This window comes from Lactuca sativa, chromosome 5 (assembly GCF_002870075.4).
Source record: "Lactuca sativa cultivar Salinas chromosome 5, Lsat_Salinas_v11, whole genome shotgun sequence".
In the NCBI taxonomy this organism is placed as follows: Eukaryota; Viridiplantae; Streptophyta; class Magnoliopsida; order Asterales; family Asteraceae; genus Lactuca; species Lactuca sativa.
In genome coordinates, this window is record NC_056627.2 from 152,561,964 (window position 1) to 152,581,406 (window position 19,443).

Below are 19,443 nucleotides of genomic sequence, written 5' to 3' on the forward strand. Positions count from 1 at the left end.
CATAAAATATTGTCCGATCTCTTTCCCACTACTCTTTTATATTATTCTGTCATGAAAAACTGTATAATGTAAAATGGCTAAAATGCCTAAAATGCCCTTCCACTCAAAGATGACATTTATTAGTTGAAGGGATAATGACTTAGGAGGGTAATAAGGTTTCCAGTTTGTCTGTATTAGGTCACTAAGGTTTTTTTTGTGCGTATTAGACCAATATGATTGTTATTATCGTTTAGAAATAGTCTTTTTACCGGTTTTAACCGGTAAAACGACTATTTCTAAACGGTAATAACAACCATATTGGTCTAATACGCACAAAAAAAACTTTAGTGACCTATACGGACAAACTGAAAACCTTATTACCCTCCTAAGTCATTAACCATAATTATTTAGAAAACATGCTTAGTAATCAATGTGACTGATTTGTTTGACTGAAAATAGTTGCTTCCATTTAAATTTATCTCACAACCCTTCCGGAACTTCTAAGTCCAAAAACTCATATGATTGATGATCTTCATTACATAAATATGCAACATTTTATCAATAACTTCTTTTTTGTCATTTAAATGTTTACATGAACACATTCATATGTACAAAAACAATCTCACTTTGATACCTTCCATCAATGTCTACATTTGATAACGAATGGAAATGTAAAACCAAGAGGGACTTGGAGAAGATGTCTATTATCAATTATTTTATAAAAAGCAAAACCACAACATGAACTAAGAAACTGAAGTTGCAAAATGAATAAAAATATCAGCACATAAACAATAACATACAGACAAAATACAACACATAAACGGAAGTTTATAAAGCATGAAACTTAATGATAGGAAAAGTAAAAAACTTAAAGGAGACTTTATAAAAAGAAAGATCATCGTTACTTGCCACAAATGGTTGAAGACATCAACAAGAAGATCAATCTGACCATGGAATCCACATGTTATCTGATCATGACTTCAGTAGATGAACTACCGAAACGTAAGAATTGCAATTGAACTCTATTAGCATTTGAAAATGGAATTAGGGTTCCAGAGAAGACGACGAAGGGTTTAAAATTTTTTTTGGACCATTTTCTCGATTTGTGTGTGTCATCCTTGCGCGGCCATGCTAATCTTCTCTGTATCGTTCCAATGTTATCGGATGTCTCTAAAGGGACGACTATAGATGAAGAGCTTCGTCATATAGAGGAGTAGCAGGTTATATGGGACGACGCGAGTTCTAAACGAAGTAGTTTACTGTTGATGGTCATATATTCTCAATGTCTTTAAAATTAGGGTTAATGACTTAGGAGGGTAATAAGGTTTCCAGTTTGTCCATATTAGGTCACTAATGTTTTTTTTTTTTGTGCGTATTAGACCAATATGGTTGTTATTACCGTTTATAAATAGTCATTTTTACCGGTTAAAATCGGTAAAAGGATTATTTCTAAACGGTAATAACAACCATATTGGTCTAATACGCACAAAAAAAAACCTTAATGACCTAATACAGACAAACTGGAAACCTTATTACCCTCCTAAGTCATTATCCCTTAGTTGAATTCTCCTTTCAGCCCTTTCTACAATACTTGGTGGAATGGATATGTAGCACAACATATATACTAAAGCGATAGCATGTTTATTATTGTCAAATTTATACCAAAAGCATCATGCGCCACAAAAATATAAAAAAAAATAATAAATAACTTTTAGCAATGACACCTGGTGTCACAATGCTTCTAGAAATTGTCGCTAATATCTTTAGCGACAACATGTCGACGCAAAAAAGTCGCCACTATTACTTCGTACCAATAATAATAATTTGTCGTTGTTAGCGTTGTCGAGAAGATTCTCGAATGTAAAACACTTGTTTAGCATGCGTAGCAAATATGAGTTGATATCCGTTGACCAATTTGCGTTGTAGGTCGATTCTTGTGAAATTATTATCAAATATAACTCCTTAAGTATCGAACCACTTGCAATGAAAAAGTACAGTAGACTAATTGTGAGGATAATGTAATTAGATAATCTCTTGTAGCTGACCATAATATATATACTTATCCTTTTCCTCAGCTAGAATCCCCCCCCCCCCCCTGAGTAAAGGCATTCACATGTAAGCAGTGTAAGTAAAGGCATTCACATGCGCATCAATTAAGAGAGTAGATAACTCCTTGTTAAATTCTGGAGATTTTGGTTTTCGCATATCATAGACCTTGTGGAGGAACCATTTAGGGAATTTTGTTTTTCATCGCTTTCCCCGATGTAATGATTTGAATTCACTATACTGAAGACAAAAAGATATAAATTTAGTAAAGGGAAGAACATAAAAAAGATAATGAATTAAAAGATAAGAACACTTACACAATATAGTGTCCGACTTCTTCACAACTAACAATCACAAACCATTCTAGTCGTTTTTTCTCCCTTAGATTGCGATTTTTCATGTTCCTTGCAGTAGGCGGTCGACATTTAGACCGAAACATCCACAAAATTGTTTCTTCCATGACATCCTCGTTTCTTTTGGGGCAACCGAATCGAGTCTCGACGTCTGTAAGGTACATCGAACAAAATAATAATACTTCTTCAACGACATATCCTCAGTTATAAAACCATCTGGTTTCGCCTTGTTTCTGAAATAGTTTTTTAGTTATTTTCATATACCTTTCGAATGGATAAATCCATCTCATATATATCGAGCCTCTACAAACAACTTCATTGGGTAAATGTGAAACTAAATGAACCATAATGTCAAAAAAAACATAAGAGGATAGACCCATTCGAATTTGCACAATATTTTATTAACGTCTGGCTTCGCTTTCATATCTTCACCAATATTGTTCTCGAGCAAAGTTGATTAAAAAACATATAAAGTTATACTTTGGTGTATATGTACATTTGGTCAATAGCCCTTTAACTCCAATGGCTATCAAACATTGTATAATAATGTGATAGTTAAAAGATTTAGCATGATAATGTTACTATGGTTTTGATTCATTTTCTTACGGATGTTAGATCCAGACGTATCCGACAATTTAACATCTTTTATAAACTCAGAAAATTTATTGCGATCAGTTTTCATGAATGAGTAAGGTGGATGGTGTTTAAGGAATTTTTTACCCCTCTTTTTCAACCATGAACTTTTATGAATGTTCCGTTTTGTCAAGTCGGCCTGCCCATTTGATGTGTCTTTAGACTTATCATTCATCACAAGAATACCCAAAACACTGTCACACTCACACACACATGCATGTATGCATGTATATATATATATATATATATATATATATATATATATATATATATATGTATGTATATATATATATATATATATATATATATATATATATATATATATATATATATATATATATATATATATATGCATAACATCGAAGTTGTGCTTCAGCTCAAGAGAAGACCAATACTCAAGTTCAAAAAATATGCTTCATTTAGACCAATTGAACTCGAAGTTTTCCTAACCGAGCTATCTTGGAGGGTCTCTTGTCTCGTGTTGGTCATTATAGTTCAAACATTTTCTTCATTGATGGTTAGCATCTAGGAACTGGTGATGAGCAACATATATGAGTTTATTTTGTTATTCGGTATGACAGAGTGTCTTCATTATAAGTCGGAAATGCTTTGTACCCTTTTCCACTCCAACCGGATAAACTACTACGAGCTAGAAAGAAGTTTATTGTCCATAAAAACATCGCTTTCATGTTGAAGAATGTACATGTTGCTATCTGTTTAGTACATAAGCCACAACTCCACAATTGCTTCAACTCACCCACCAACGACCTAAGGAATATATTCATATTCTTGTTGGGTTATTTGGGGTCAGGAATCAACAAAGCCAACATGAAGGAGGACTCTTTCATTCTATAAAAGTGAAAAGGTTGTAGTCAGCGAGTCTTGGGAAAGTATCGTAACACCTTATGAGCCACCTTCTTAAGATTTTTATTATCATCAACCCACTAACTTTCATAAGCCAAGTTGGATTTTTTAAGTGTCCTTTTTGCTTCATAATGTGATGGAAGGACCCTGTTTCATGGAGGAAATGAAATTTGTAACAACCAAAGAACCTAATCGAATGAACTATCACTCAATCTGTTTATAACCTTGATGTGCATCAATTTTGCTAAATAGTCAAGGGATAAAACTGAAGTAAATACAAGATATAATTCTAATTGGACTTCATATAACAACTTTTGAAATCCATCATGGACATTGATACCCTCTGTATTCAGGTTCTGTTCATCGGGGTTGTTATCGTTTTCAATCACACCCTCCATAATGTAAGCAATAACGTCAGAATTTCCTTACCTCCTAAGTGTGTGTATATATATATATATATATACACACACACACACACACACACACATACACACACGAGAAAAGAAGAAAAAATAACAAACGAATCTTTCTTAAAAAGTCAATCATGTAATATACGGTCACATCCTAAATGAGATAAAGTATTCAAAACGGAGTACGAAAATGGGGACAAAACGAAATTAATTTTTATATCAATTTTGAGCGGGTTTTTCTAAGCTCTTGATGATTTAAAAGGAAGATATCTAAAAAAAATCATCCTTTTTATTTTAGCATTGTACTTTAAACAATTAAATTATTAAATTATAACTTAGACTTAACGACTTATATTTCTTGTTTTATTTTTTTAGTATTATATTATAAGTTTTATTAAAAATAGCTTATTATACTTGTAGTATATTTTTTACTTGTAGAATCTAATTTTTCAATATTTTTATCATTTATAGCATCTTACTTTGGTTTTTTTTCTATTATCGCATTGTACTTTTACATATATATACTTTTTTTATTTATAGCATCCTACTTACATTGTTTTTCTATTATAATATTGTACTTTAAATGAGATTTTAAATTATAGCATGGAATTTTGAGGACTAACCTAATTATGTGATAAAATTTTACATAAAATTACATATATACCAAATACACATTTACATATACAAATTACATGTATACACGTAATTTCTAGTTGCACTCACACAAATATACATATACATACATACCGTGTATATATATATATATATATATATATATATATATATATATATATATATATATATATATATATATATATATATATATATATATATATATATATATATCCATTCATTACTTCTAAACTGCTTGAGTCATTTTATGAAATTACCATTATTTTGTACCACTAGTTTCATAATTAAACACAAAAACTAAAAATTGTTTCAAAGAAAAATCAAATACAAAAAACATATGAACCAATTTCTATTCGTTCACTACCAAATACACACACATATATATATATATATATATATATATATATATATATATATATATATATATATATATATTAGTAGCGACACTGTCATCACAATTGAGGTCGTTTGTATTGCTTCCTACAAGGATAAATGTTAGTTGTTGGATCAAGGTAGAAATGTAGGGCCACGATTCATTCTCACGTGCGTTGCACGGGTCACCGGTAGAACTAATTAATGAATTCGCTTTCAACAATGACACACGCTTTTAGTGGTGTCACTATTCGTATCTCGTCTGATGTCATTGCTAAATCATGTATTTTTCATTTTGTGAATGGTCACACTTCAGCTATAGTACTTCAATGTTCTAGAACTAGTATTTTGATTTGGATTTAGTATTTGGATATTGGAACATTATGAAAAAAACTATTATACAATGCTTTGATATATTGGGATATGATCATGATCTAAATACTTATTGTGTTCTATAATAACATGTTTAATCCATGAATATCTTATTATTCTAAAAGTTAAAAGTGGTTTACAATTATGAAAGAAATTATGAAGTAAGACTAATGTGAATAGGATTCGTTTACTCTCACCAGATGAAAGTAGAAAATTGATTATAACAAAGTTTCATAGGTACTTGTCAGTGAACTAGTATTGAACTAACCTGTGTCAAGATCACCTTATGAATCGTTATCGTGAATGACACTTGATAAAAGGTACTATCTTTGTATCCATAACACCTAAGATACATATTGGGTCTTGAATGTAAGGCATGCTATGCTTTGATATGGTCAAATACAGATCCTTAAATGGGTAGTTATAAAAGCCATTTTAAGGTATTGTATGAACAATGAAAGAGGCTTATGTAATCAAAATAGGATTTGTTCCTCTTATGTGTTAAGATTTAGACATTTAAGACATCTTACAAAAAGTTGAACACCTAATGATATATGTATCTCATGTTTGTAACGTCCCAAAAATACTAAGTAAGAATTTCATTTTTAAAACAACCAAAGCCAATCATTCATTTTTTTTCAAAGACAACCACTATATAAAGTGTTCTTAAAACATCATAAATAAGTCATAAGATGATATTTCGGAAACTCTGGGAGATACAGTACGATCAAGTTTGGCCCTTCCCTTTCAAACCAAAAGTACCTAAAACATTTAAACACCAAAACTGTAAGCACAAATCTTAGTGGGTTCCCCAAAATACCACATACCACACATAACATAACGTGCCCCACCGAACATGTCATATAAGAGTCACAAAGACAGCTACCATCCTACACGGTATAATAAGAAAACTCAACTTACACTCCAACAGGATCAACCACAGCTCAAACTAATCAAGGAACCGGTACTACAACCCATAAATCGAAATATTCAAGATTAGACCTTAGTCTACCCTCCACACTAGTTATTTAACCAGAAGTCAACCATGTCAAAATTCAATGGTCAAAGTCACTCAAGACGAACTCTATACTGTGGTCACACATTGGCCACGCCATGGCCGCCTTATGACAAAATAATCGTGACCAAACCAGCCACTACATCGTGGTAATTAAGTCGGGACAGCTTAATGGATTTAGGTCTTATCCCTTTAATCCAAGACCTCAAAAGCTCAGATTGAAATTTCCTCAAGGTCTTGATGCATAAAGTTTCAAACTTTATCCATTAATACATTCCAATAAGTCAAGATCTCTAAATCTAAGCTCTTAATGGTTACAACAAGTGCATGAAAACCATACTAGGTTATGCAAGACCACTTTCCAATCAACAACATGGTCTAGAAATTAGATAATGCACTCAAATGGTTTGTAGTTCACCCAAACCGCAAGGACAGTAATATTAGGACTAAAAACTCATCAAATTACACACAACAAAATCTAAAGATACAATGAACAAGGTTGAGACTTTATAGCTCCACAAGGTTAGGAATGAGATCAAGATGTTAGATCCATGCCAGAAACCAAGCTCATAACGACAAGATGGACTCTTTCTTTCAAGTTTCACAAAAATGGCTTCACACTCTTTAAACCCACACAAAGAGGTTGGGTTTTGGTGGGTATCATTTTCAGAGGATAGAGGTTGCCAAATGAGGCAGCCCTAGGAGTTAGGGCCATTAAATCGGGCACTAATCCTGGATTATAAGGTTTTGAACCCCAACCGTTGCCATGCCATGTTAGTTCAAGGATACGCGTTTCCAGAATTGGGCTGCCACGTCGCGGTCTAGTCAAAATCATAGAACTTAATTAATGAAATTAGATTCAGAGGTACCATACCATGAAATGGGTGTTATGATTTTTAACATAATATATGTGACAAATGAATAACTTACCTTATACACCAATTGCAGCTTTGAACTTCTGGGGAATTGGATGTTGATAGAATGGTACAAATTCATATATTACTAGGGAAAGTGAAATGTTGATAGACATTCATTGTTTTCTATATCACTTTACAATGAATCTTGTGCAAGTGTGATATTGAAAGATCTATATGCCCAAGAGTCATTATAAAATGATATTAGTAGATAATATATGATCCTAAAGGGTCACACTAACAACAACTTGATACCATTGGATGTTTATTAAAAATCAATTTTAATAAATATTTAATAAACTCTTATAATTAATTGGAAATTATTTATGTCTTTGAATAATTATTTTCATTAGCACATAACATAATATATGATATGATATGATTTTTTAAGTCATATACAACATTTTGGACTATACGGACTTTTGCCTTTTAGCAAAATGTTAGACTTTATAAGTATATAAGCTAGTTATGATTTTTGTAAAGACTAGTTCTCTTCTAACTAGTCAAAACTGTAACCTCCCTTTTAGAGGACTAGTTATGGCCTTTTGATTATTTTATTGGAAAGTATACATGTCTTAAGGAGCATGGGAGACAAGTAGGTTTTAGGGGACATAATGTTATTAAAGTGTTAATGACTTATGAGTTTAAACTAGTTTAATATTATTCCAATTTTAAAGTCTTCTGTTTGTTAAAATATTGAGTTTTTAAAATTAGTTTTGAACAAAAACACAAAAATATAGACGTTAGATGAAGATGCTTTTAATGAAGGAGACGTTGACCAACTTTTTTTTTTACGTGCAACCATTTTGTGTAGTGTTTTAAAACATCCTAAGCTTTTTAATGTGGATAGGCTTTCTGCAGAAAACAAAATGTGTTGTAGTCTTGTTGCATCATGTATTGGTTAATTTGTTTCTATTTTTAGCATCGTTGATTGTTTGGGCATTGTTGGTAGTTTGGGTTTTGGGTTTCTGAAGCATAAAATGGAGTATATTGATTAGAACCGTCTAGTTTAGATTTGCGTCTTTGGCTAGAACAATCTTATTAGGACTTACCACAAGAATCCATATAGGATGGAGTATCTTGATTAGAACCGTCTTGTTTAGATTTAAGTCTTTGGCTAGAACTGCCTTGTTAGGACTTGCCACTAGAATCCATATAGGGTAATTGAAGAGGTGGAAAAGAATTGGATTTTGGTTAGAAACAAGTGTGTGTGTGTGTGTGTATTTGTGTGTGTGTGTGTGTGTGTGTATATATATATATATATATATATATATATATATTCGACCGGTCAATGGTCAAATGGTGTATGGAATAAAGAGATAGTAGCAACAGTCACGGGTTCCACAACCAGCCAAATGCACCAGTCGATGGACCACTCAATCACCAGATTCAATTTCTCGACAGTACCGCCAACACCGGCGGTTATTAACCCCAACCCACTAACGATACCATCCACCCTAACAACAATCTAAATGAAGAAACTCACTTGGACAGTATCCATAACTTCCAGCAAACCACATGGACAAAGAATGTATTTTCGTTTTCTATAGCCTAAACCACATACCAAAACAAGGACTAATAACCAAAAGCTAGATTCAAACAATGAACAATATCTACATTAACTTCTAGAAATCACATAAATTTAACCACCAAATCCATAGGAAATTATCAGGAAAACTCCATAAGTCTCCTCACTTTATCTTCTCGGCTTTCACAACACTAGATATCACTCGCACTTCATCAACCAAAAACTCATCCTTCACATTCAACTTGAAATTGTATTTACCAAATAAAACACCACGAACCGTTTCTATCAATCTATCCTCATCCTCCTTTTCACGATTCATGAAATAAAAATCTTTAGCAGAAACACCCATTATCTCCTCAACAGTTTCTTTAAAAACAGTTATCCATGTATTTGCAGTTTCAGGATATAGCGATAATCACATTCATCAACAACCTGATCACATTATCACATCTCCATCTCCTATCTCCATTACTTACAATTCTTTTGTTGCGTTTTCGATTGCATAACATGATTCGACTGTGACAACCCGATATTTCAACTCTTTGTAATGACCTAAAAAGTCAAGTATTGTAACCACCTTTGAGTTAATAAAATTAACTTTGATAATAAAATGTCTAAAAAGTTTCTATTTAAATTCCTACTATGCTTAATGTCATTAAACCGTGATCGTACGTAAAAAAAATGCCCAAATCCGGCTTCATATACTGAAGTTATGATTTTTCCAAGTTCGGCATAGCGACAGACTGCTAAAAACTCAAATCGGAGATAAGGCGACTTTTGGCCGAAATGACCTAGACGAGAATCGAAGGTCTCGACAATGGTAATTCAGCGGTAAAAAGTCTGGCAAAAACCGACGTCAGATTTAGAAGTTATGAATTTCTAAAGAAATTCCTTAAACACGACATTTTAAAAATAAATAATAAAAATAATTTCGAAATTTGCCGACGGAGACTAAACGAAAGTTGTAGAGCGTAGTCTCACCTACGCGTGGATATAAAGACCATCGAAAACGGAATTCGTATGAAGAAGATATGAATTTTAGAAGTTTATTAATTAAATTAAATATAAATTTAATTATAAACTCTTGGTATTATCCGAAGGGAGTCAGTAGATAGGGCCGAAGTACGCCCTGCGTACCCTCGTACGCCCCGCGTACTCAAGGCCTAGGCCTCGGATCGTCCACGTCCCGACCTATGTGAAGCTACCCCTTGTCCCATCCGAAGTCCGAGGCAGTCGAGGACTCGGTCATGCATGACGTACGCGTACGCCCCGCGTACCGAGGCGGTTCCAGCCCCTATAAAAGGGATGCGAGGGTTCCGAAGAAAGGGCTCCATTTCTCTCATTTCTTTTGCGTTCTTGACTCGTTTTCCGTGCCCGTTCTAACCCGAAGCCCCGGTGATTTTGCTCAAGTCCTGAGGGTCGTTTTTACTCCCGAGATTCCCGAAAATCCCGAGAAAAATCCATTTCCCAAGACGAAATTCTGCCAGGTTTCCATCTCACTTTCTTCAAACTTTCAAGTGAGTTCATACCCCTTAATTAACCTTTTAAATGTTCTATAAATGCTTTTATATGCTTTCAAGGGGGGAATACAAGTAAAACACACGAGTATCATCGTGTGTTATATAAAGAATTATTATATGCTTTTATTTAACCAAATCATATGTGATTTATAAACTTTATAGGGAACTTTCGTATATAAAATATGTTACAATAGCATTCTATATTTTGAAATATAAATTGTTGTAATGCATGTATAAACTAAACATTTTCTTAGATTATATGTATACTTGTCTATCTTAGGCTCTACAAAAATCTATACTTTCATAACAAGTGATTCCTTTTCTAGGTATTTCTTAACAAACGAGACACACTTTTAGAAAACTATAATAGATATAGTTTTATGAGGATATTGCTAACTTTTACATACTAGAAACACGATTTTCAAGAAGTCACTTTCATATACAAGAACAAACGAACATTTTAACACGTAAATCTGTTTTTATACCACGGTTTGTGAGACATTAACTTCACGTACGTTCGAGTACAAATTTCAAGTCCTGTATTATATACCAGAATCCCTTGGAGGGGGAGCATAGTGTTTTTGTATAGATCTATATGGGTTTCACAACCCGCGCCTTGACTGTTAGCTACAGTCCATCATTTGGGGTGACAAACGTCATAACATTCCAACGCATGAAGGACGTTGTGTATAGGCATTCCGAGTCAATAGTATGGTTATAAAACTCACATGGGGTATTAAAAATACATTGATTTATGAGGTTTTCAAACACGTTGGTTATTTTACACTTACATACATTTTTTTAGAAACAAACATTGGTCTTGAGAGAAGGCTACTTTTATACTAGTACAAAAAATATAGGATTTTCTAGAAAGAAACAAACAAGGACAAAACATTTCATTTCATACAAACATTGTCATTTAATACTTATGAAACTCACCAGCTTAAATGCTGATCTACTCTTTCAAAATTACTTGTATGTCCCAGGGATTCAGTCATTTCAGGTATTAATATGCTTTTGAAGAAGGGATGCTGCGGCGCCAGTGTAATCTCATATTTTGACATCATATTGTAATTGGTTTTGAACATGTAACTTTTGACAAATGTAAACTTTCAATTATATATATGATGGTTGTATTGCTTTCTTTACTATGTATTCATTTGTTACGTTACCACATGAAGTTATCCGCCCCCGAATGTTTCCGCCGTTCAGGTTTGGGGGTGTGACAGATTGGTATCAGAGCTCCCAAGCCTGACCGGGGCTTCGTGTTAGAACAGGCACGGAAAACGAGGCATGAACACAAAAGAAAGGAGAGAAATGGAGCCCTTTCTTCGGAACCCTCGCATCCCTTTTATAGGGGCTGGAACCGCCTCGGTACGCGGGGCGTACGCGTACGTCATGCATGACCGAGTCCTCGACTGCCTCGGACTTCGGATTGGACAGGGGGTAGCTTCGCATAGGTCGGGACGTGGACGATCCGAGGCCTTGGCCTTGAGTACGCGGGGCGTACGAGGGTACGCAGGGCGTACTTCGGCCCTATCTGCTGACTCCCTTCGGATAATACCAAGAGTTTATAATTAAATTTATATTTAATTTAATTAATAAATTTCTAAAATTCATATCTTCTTCATACGAATTCCGTTTTCGATGGTCTTTATATCCACGCGTAGGTGAGACTACGCTTTACAAGTTTCGTTGTTCGCTGGAATGCCAAGCGCGGACCTGAATTCACATGGGAACGCGAAGATCAGATGAAACAAAAGTACCCTCATCTTTTTCTCTGATCCACTAGTATCTTTACTACTTTAAATTTCGGGACGAAATTCCCTCTAACGAGGGGATGATGTGACAACCCGATATTTCAACGCTTTGTAATGACCTAAAAAGTCAAGTATTGTAACCACCTTTGAGTTAATAAAATTAACTTTGATAATAAAATGTCAAAAAAGTTTCTATTTAAATTCCTACTATGTTTAATGTCATTAAACCGTGATCGTACGTAAAAAGAATGCCCAAATCCGGCTTCGTATATTGATGTTATGATTTTTCCAAGTTCGGCATAGCGACAGACTGCTAAAAACTCAAATCGGAGATCGAGCGACTTTTGGCCGGAATGACCTAAACGAGAATCAACGGTCTCGACAATGGTAATTCAGCGGTAAAGAGTCTGGCAAAAACCAACGTCAGATTTAGAAGTTATGAATTTCTAAAGAAATTCCTTAAACACGACATTTTAAAAATAAATAATAAAAATAATTTCGAAATTTGCCGACGGAGACTAAACGAAAGTTGTAGAGCGTAGTCTCACCTACGCGTGGATATAAAGACCATCGAACACGGAATTTGTATGAAGAAGATATGAATTTTAGAAGTTTATTAATTAAATTAAATATAAATTTAATTATAAACTCTTGGTATTATCCGAAGGGAGTCAGCAGATAGGGCCGAAGTACGCCCTGCGTACCCTCGTACGCCCCGCGTACTCATGGCCTAGGCCTCAGATCGTCCACGTCCCGACCTATGCGAAGCTACCCCTTGTCCCATCCGAAGTCCGAGGCTGTCGAGGACTCGGTCATGCATGACGTACGTGTACGCCCCGCGTACCGAGGCGGTTCCAGCCCCTATAAAAGGGATGCGAGGGTTCCGAAGAAAGGGCTCCATTTCTTTCATTTCTTTTGTGTTCTTGCCTCGTTTTCCGTGCCTGTTCTAACCCGAAGCCCCGGTCATTTTGCTCAAGTCCCAAAGGTCGTTTTTACTCTCGAGAAAAATCCGTTTCCCGAGACGAAATTCTGCCCAGTTTCCATCTCGCTTTCTTCAAACTTTCAAGTGAGTTCATACCCCTTAATTAACCTTTTAAATGTTCTATAAATGCTTTTATATGCTTTCAAGGGGGGGGGGGGGGGAATACAAGTAAAACACACGAGTATCATCATGTGTTATATAAAGAATTATTATATGCTTTTATTTAACCAAATCATATGTGATTTATAAACTTTATAGGGAACTTTCGTATATAAAATATGTTACAATAGCAATCTATCTTTTGAAATATAAATTGTTGTAATGCATGTATAAACTATATATTTTCTTAGATTATATGTATACTTATCTATCTTAGGCTCTACAAAAATCTATACTTTCATAACAAGTGATTCCTTTTCTAGGTATTTCTAAACAAACGAGACACACTTTTAGAAAACTATAATAGGTATAGTTTTATGAGGATATTGCTAACTTTTACATACTAGAAACACGATTTTCAAGAAGTCACTTTCATATACAAGAACAAACGAACATTTTAACACGTAAATCTGTTTTTATACCACGGTTTGTGAGACATTAACTTCACGTACATTCGAGTACAAATTTCAAGTCCTGTATTATATACCAGAATCCCTTGGAGGGGGAGCATGGTGTTTGTGTATAGATCTATATGGGCTTCACAACCCGCGCCTTGACTGTTAGCTACAGTCCATCATTTGGGGTGACAAACGTCATAACATTCCAACGCATGAAGAACGTTGTGTATAGGCATTCCGAGTCAATAGTATGGTTATAAAACTCACATGGGGTATTAAAAATACATTGATTTATGAGGTTTTCAAACACGTTGGTTATTTTACACTTACATACATTTTTTTAGAAACAAACATTGGTCTTGAGAGAAGGCTACTTTTATACTAGTAGAAAATATAGGATTTTCTAGAAAGAAACAAACAAGGACAAAACATTTCATTTCATACAAACATTGTTATTTAATACTTATGAAACTCACCAGCTTAAATGCTGATCTACTCTTTCAAAATTACTTGTATGTCCCAGGGATTCAGTCATTTCAGGTATCAATATGCTTTTGAAGAAGGGATGCTGTGGCGCCAGTTTAATCTCATATTTTGACATCATATTGTAATTGGTTTTGAACATGTAACTTTTGACAAATGTAAACTTTCAATTATATATATGATGGTTGTATTGCTTTCTTTACTATGTATTCATTTGTTACGTTACCACATGAAGTTATCCGCCCCCGAATGTTTCCGCCGTTCAGGTTTGGGGGGGTGACAGATTGGTATCAGAGCTCCCAAGCCTGACCGAGGCTTCGTGTTAGAACGGGCACGGAAAACGAGGCAAGAACACAAAAGAAAGGAGAGAAATGGAGCCCTTTCTTCGGAACCCTCGCATCCCTTTTATAGGGGCTGGAACCGCCTCGGTACGCGGGGCGTACGCATACGTCATGCATGACCGAGTCCTCGACTGCCTCGGACTTCGGATGGGACAGGGGGTAGCTTCGCATAGGTCGGGACGTGGACGATCCGAGGCCTTGGCCTTGAGTACGCGGGGTGTACGAGGGTACGCAGGGCGTACTTCGGCCCTATCTGCTGACTCCCTTCGGATAATACCAAGAGTTTATAATTAAATTTATATTTAATTTAATTAATAAATTTCTAAAATTCATATCTTCTTCATACGAATTCCGTTTTCGATGGTCTTTATATCCACGCGTAGGTGAGACTACGCTCTACAAGTTTCGTTGTTCGCTGGAACGCCAAGCGGGGACCTGAATTCACATGGGAACGCGAAGATCAGATGAAACAAAAGTACCCTCATCTTTTTCTCTGATCCACTAGTATCTTTACTACTTTAAATTTCGGGACGAAATTCCCTCTAACGAGGGGATGATGTGACAACCCGATATTTCAACGTTTTGTAATGACCTAAAAAGTCAAGTATTGTAACCACCTTTGAGTTAATAAAATTAACTTTGATAATAAAATGTCAAAAAAGTTTCTATTTAAATTCCTACTATGTTTAATGTCATTAAACCGTGATCGTACGTAAAAAGAATGCCCAAATCCGGCTTCGTATATTGATGTTATGATTTTTCCAAGTTCGGCATAGCGACAGACTGCTAAAAACTCAAATCGGAGATCGAGCGACTTTTGGCCGGAATGACCTAAACGAGAATCAACGGTCTCGACAATGGTAATTCAGCGGTAAAAAGTCTGGCAAAAACCGACGTCAGATTTAGAAGTTATGAATTTCTAAAGAAATTCCTTAAACACGACATTTTAAAAATAAATAACAAAAATAATTTCGAAATTTGCCGACGGAGTCTAAACGAAAGTTGTAGAGTGTAGTCTCACCTACGCGTGGATATAAAGACCATCGAAAACGAAATTCGTATGAAGAAGATATGAATTTTAGAAGTTTATTAATTAAATTAAATATAAATTTAATTATAAACTCTTGGTATTATCCGAAGGGAGTCAGCAGATAGGGCCGAAGTACGCCCTGCGTACCCTCGTACGCCCCGCGTACTCATGGCCTAGGCCTCGGATCGTCCACGTCCCGACCTATGCGAAGCTACCCCTTGTCCCATCCGAAGTCCGAGGCTGTCGAGGACTCGGTCATGCATGACGTACGTGTACGCCCCGCGTACCGAGGCGGTTCCAGCCCCTATAAAAGGGATGCAAGGGTTCCGAAGAAAGGGCTCCATTTCTCTCATTTCTTTTGTGTTCTTTCCTCGTTTTCCGTGCCCGTTCTAACCCGAAGCACCGGTCATTTTGCTCAAGTCCCAAAGGTCGTTTTTACTCCCGAGAAAAATCCGTTTCCCGAGACGAAATTCTGCCCAATTTCCATCTCGCTTTCTTCAAACTTTCAAGTGAGTTCATACCCCTTAATTAACCTTTTAAATGTTCTATAAATGCTTTTATATGCTTTCAAGGGGGGGGGGGGATACAAGTAAAACACACGAGTATCATCGTGTGTTATATAAAGAATTATTATATGCTTTTATTTAACCAAATCATATGTGATTTATAAACTTTATAGGGAACTTTCGTATATAAATATGTTATAATAGCATTCTATCTTTTGAAATATAAATTGTTGTAATGCATGTATAAACTAAACATTTTCTTAGATTATATGTATACTTGTCTATCTTAGGCTCTACAAAAATCTATACTTTCATAACAAGTGATTCCTTTTCTAGGTATTTCTAAACAAACGAGACACACTTTTGGAAAACTATAATAGGTATAGTTTTATGAGGATATTGATAACTTTTACATACTAGAAACACAATTTTCAAGAAGTCACTTTCATATACAAGAACAAACGAACATTTTAACACGTAAATCTGTTTTTATACCACGGTTTGTGAGACATTAACTTCACGTACGTTCGAGTACACATTTCAAGTCCTGTATTATATACCAGAATCCCTTGGAGGGGGAGCATGGTGTTTGTGTATAGATCTATACGGGCTTGACAACCCGCGCCTTGACTGTTTGCTACAGTCCATCATTTGGGGTGACAAACGTCATAACATTCCAACGCCTGAAGAACGTTGTGTATAGGCATTCCGAGTCAATAGTATGGTTATAAAAATCACATGGGGTATTAAAAATAGATTGATTTACGAGGTTTTCAAACACGTTGGTTATTTTACACTTACATACATTTTTTTAGAAACAAACATTGGTCTTGAGAGAAGGCTACTTTTATACTAGTAGAAAATATAGGATTTTCTAGAAAGAAACAAACAAGGACAAAACATTTCATTTCATACAAACATTGTCATTTAATACTTATGAAACTCACCAGCTTAAATGCTGATCTACTCTTTCAAAATTACTTGTATGTCCCAGGGATTCAGTCATTTCAGGTATCAATATGCTTTTGAAGAAGGGATGCTGCAGCGCCAGTTTAATCTCATATTTTGACATCATATTGTAATTGGTTTTGAACATGTAACTTTTGACAAATGTAAACTTTCAATTATATATATGATGGTTGTATTGCTTTCTTTACTATGTATTCATTTGTTACGTTACCACATGAAGTCATCCGCCCCCGAACGTTTCCGCCGTTTAGGTTTGGGGGTGTGACATGGACATGTTATGTAGCAAAAGTTTTCAAGATTAATATACCAGATGGTGGCATTGACTGTGATCTAGTCGGTTTTCTCAGAAGTCCCAAGCTTTTCATCTTTAATCTGGGATATAGTCTTCCATAAATATGTCTTCAGGACAAAATCTTTAGACATGGAAATAGAAGATTGCATTGATGCTGCAGGTTTTGCCATTGAAAAAGCTTGGCTATCAAGGATCTTACATGGAAATGGCTTTGTATCACCAATAATTGCAGACTTACCACGAATCACATTGAGATCAATGAATATGATAATATTACACAAAGTAATTGGAAGATCTCTCAATAAAAGAATTATACCATAATCGTCAAACAAAATTAATCAAATTCATTTGTGTGATTCATAATTTCATATCATTGACTTCAAGAAGAAACCAAACTATATGATCTAAATGTGAATTGTTGTAATCACAAACTTTGAGAGGGTGACAGGCCTTAACTAGAGCAAAGTACATAAAAGCAACTTTGAGAATCCAAATTCATTTTTGTAAGAGCTTTTAAGCGTGTCTTTATTTAAGACCATTTACAAGAAAGTGTAAACCCATGAGAGCCCTTACCATTTAGTGTGAAAACTAATGGGGACGACAAGACTAGGGAAACAAATAGATTGCTATAGATTGAATTAATAAATTAGCACACGAATCCAATCTAAAGTATAATCTATTGGTCTTTTAATCTTGACAGGTTTATTTTAGTATTTTTGGTTTTTGTTTGTCACACCTCGAAACCGATGGCAGAAACATTCCGAGGCGGAGGTGACGTCATGCATAGCATCACAACCAATGAATAACAACAAGCATAGTAAACACAGCCAGACATTGAATACATATGTGAAAAAGGTTTACATTGTTTAATACATAGTTTTGTTCTTATCAAAGGTAAAATAGAAATTCATGACACTAACGTTTCGACTTCTCCGAACTCCTGGAAGTACATGTCTACTAATTCCCTGAGAATACAAGCAGTTTGAAAGTCAACATAAAGCTGATGAGTTCATAAGAATTTAGTTTTGGTGGAAAAGTGTTCTTTGAATCCTTTTGAAAAGTGTTCCTCAAGAAAATCCTATATTTTCTTATGAAAAGCGCGTTTGAAAACCCATTCATTCCATGACTTCTAGGTTTGTACAGAACGTGTACAATCCAATGTGTCGTGGAATGAATATGAATATTTATTGGTTGAAAAACAATCTGTTTTGAATAGCCGGGTTATCCCGAGAAAATCCTATATTTTCCCTGAAGGTGGTTGGTTGATTATCCGTTTTAAACTGAGGTTTGCAAGTATCTACCATACTCATGTATATATATATATATATATATATATATATATATATATATATATATATATATATATATATATATATATATATATATATATATAAAAGCAGTTTTCTTTTAAAGACCCTGGTTACACCCAAAGATATATTAGTCTTAAAAGCTAAATAAAAGAAACCGTGATGAACTAAGTCCTGAAGGTATTATTAATACCCTCTAGTAATCTAATGGTTATTACTTTGAGGTTAGTTCATTTGATTCATTATTACAAAGTAGATTCCTGTTATCTAGGTTGTGAGTTTCGTAACCATAACTGACTGGACATGGCCCGCAACGGCCGATATCCTTAGTGACTTTGTCACCCGCAGACTTGCCGGTCCAACTGTAGCTAGCAGTGAGGTGCGCGATTGTCAGTCCCGTATAGATCTATACAAAACAGTCACACTCTCCCTACAAGAGATTCTGGTCACGAGGGCTAGTCCTCCACTTTGTTTAATGTGGTGAGTGTTACCAAGGACGTGTCTCAAACATAACCTAACAAATTTACACGTAATAACACCGAAAATCCTGTTTATGATTTGCATGAATCCTTTATAA

The 19,443-nt window shown here is 34.9% G+C and overlaps 1 non-coding gene across 1 annotated transcript; it reads right to left on the bottom strand.

Moving 5' to 3' along the window:
* Positions 1-1,053: 1,053 nt before the first annotated feature.
* LOC111890479 (U6 spliceosomal RNA) lies at positions 1,054-1,159 on the bottom strand. Its single transcript, XR_002849881.1, has one exon. It is a non-coding gene; the product is annotated as a U6 spliceosomal RNA (small nuclear RNA).
* Positions 1,160-19,443: the final 18,284 nt, after the last annotated feature.